The sequence below is a fragment of the Pyxicephalus adspersus genome, chromosome 12 (assembly GCF_032062135.1).
Source record: "Pyxicephalus adspersus chromosome 12, UCB_Pads_2.0, whole genome shotgun sequence".
NCBI classification, from domain to species: domain Eukaryota; kingdom Metazoa; phylum Chordata; class Amphibia; order Anura; family Pyxicephalidae; genus Pyxicephalus; species Pyxicephalus adspersus.
This window is the reverse complement of record NC_092869.1, coordinates 18,818,191-18,820,546: the sequence shown is the minus strand read 5'-3', so window position 1 is coordinate 18,820,546 and position 2,356 is coordinate 18,818,191.

The following is a 2,356-nucleotide window of genomic DNA, read 5'->3' as shown; positions in this document are numbered from 1 at the left end:
AAATAGCCTCAGCCATCTTGAAATAGGACATTTTACAGCACTCTGAGTGCAGGGAGAGACGTCTGCAGGTGCTAAGGAGAGTGGCAGCAAAAACCTCATTGTGAGAAAAAAAACTTAAAAAACGATTTAAAAGTACAGGGAAAGGATAGGGAAGAATCATTTCACAGCATCTTAGTGCAAGGAGAGACGTCAGAAGGTGCTATGGATAGTGCTAGAAAAGCGATTTACAAGAGCAGGGAATGATCCAAATAGCCATTATACAGCTCTGTCATTCCAGCAATTTGTTCTTGTTGTTGGGGTGCAAGTGCTATGTTGAAAAGCCTTTAGTGGCTTATATCTGTGGAAAAAGAAAAATATATACGCATTTCAATTCTGCAGTTATATGTGGTAAAAGTGTTTAGTGGCCTATTTCAGTACAAAAAGAAAAATATATACGCAGTTCACTGTTGCAGTTATTTGTGGTGAAAGTGTTTAGTGGCCTAATTCAGTACAAAAAGAAAAATATATTCTCAGTTCACTGTTGCATTTATTTGTGGCGAAAGTGTTTAGTGGCCGATTTCAGTACAAAAAAACATATATATACGCACTTAACTGTTGCAGTTATTCATGGTGAAAGCGTTTAGTGTCCTATTTCAGTAAAAAAAGAAAAATATATTCTCATTTAACTTCTGCAGTTATTTGTGGTGAAAGAGTTTAGTGGCCTATTTCTGTAAAAAAAGAAAAATATATATGCACTTCACTGTTGCAGTTATTTGTGGTGAAAGCTTTTAGTGGCCTATTTCAGTACCGAAAGAAAAATATATACGCACTTCACTGCTGCAGTTATTTGTGGTGAAAGTGTTTAGTGGCCTATTTCCGTACAAAAAGAAAAATATATACGAACTTCACTGTTGCAGTTATATGTAGTGAAAGCGTTTAGTGGCCTATTTCAGTACAGAAAGAAAAATATTTTCTCACTTCACGTCTGCAGTTATATGTGGGGAAAGCGTTTAGTGGCCTATTTCAGTACAAACAAAATATATATTCTCAGTTTAGTTCTGCAGTTATTCGTGGTGAAATCGTTATGTGACCTATTTCAGTACAAAAAGAAAAGAATATACGCACTTCAATGTTGCAGTTATTTGTGGTGAAAGTGTTTAGAGGCCTATTTCAATACAAAAAGAAAAATATATACGCACTTCACTGTTGCAGTTATATGTGGTGAAAGCGTTTAGTGGCCTATTTCAGTAAAAAAAGAAAAATATATATGCACTTTACTGTTGCAGTTATTTGTGGTGAAAGAGTTTGATGGCCTATTTAAGTACAAAAAGAAAAATATATTCTCAGTTCACTTCTGCGGTTATCTGTGGTGAAAGGGATTAGTGGCCTATTTCCGAACAAAAATAAAAATATATACGCACTTTACTGTTGCAGTTATTTGTGGTGAAAGCGTTTAGTGGCCTTTTTCAGTACAAAATAAAAATATATTCTCAGTTTACTTCTGCAGTTATTCATGGTGAAAGCGTTTTGTGGCCTATTCCAGTACAAAAAGAAAAATATATACGCTTTTCACTGTTGCAGTTATTTGTGGTGAAAGTGTTTAGTGGCCTATTTCATTACAAAAAGAAAAGAATATACGCACTTCGCTGTTCCAGTTATTTGTGGTGAAAGCGTTTAGTGACGTATTTGAGTACAAATTGAAAAATATATTCTCAGTTCACCGTTGCAGTTATTTGTGGTGAAAGCGTTTATTGGCCTATTTCCGTACAAAAAGAAAAATATATACGCACTTCACTGTTGCAGTTATTTGTGGTGAAAGTAGTGGCCTATTTCAGTACAAAAAGAAAAATATATTCTCAGTTCACTGTTGCAGTTATTTGTGGTGAAAGCGTTTAGTGGCCTATTTCAGTACAACAAAAAAAAATATATACGCTCTTCACTGTTGCAGTTATTTGTGGTGAAAACTTTTAGTGGCTTATTTCTGTACAAAAAGAAAAAAAAAACGCACTTCACTGTTGAAGTTATTTGTGGGGAAAGCGTTATTTCAGTCCAAAAAAAAATATTCTCAGTTCACTTCTGCAGTTATTTATGGTGAAAGCGTTTAGTGGCCTATTTCCGTACAAAAAGAAAAATATATACGCACTTCACTGGTGCAGTTATTTTGTGGTGAAAGTGTTTAGTGGCCTATTTCAGTACAGAAAGAAAAATATATTCTCAGTTCCCTTCTGCAGTTATTTGTGGTGAAAGCGTTTAGTGGCCTATTTCAGTACAAAAAAAAAAAAATTCTCAGTTCACTTCTGCAGTTATTTGTGGTGAAAGCGTTTAGTGGCCGCTTTCAGTACAAAAAGAAAAATATATTTGTACTTCACTGTTGCAG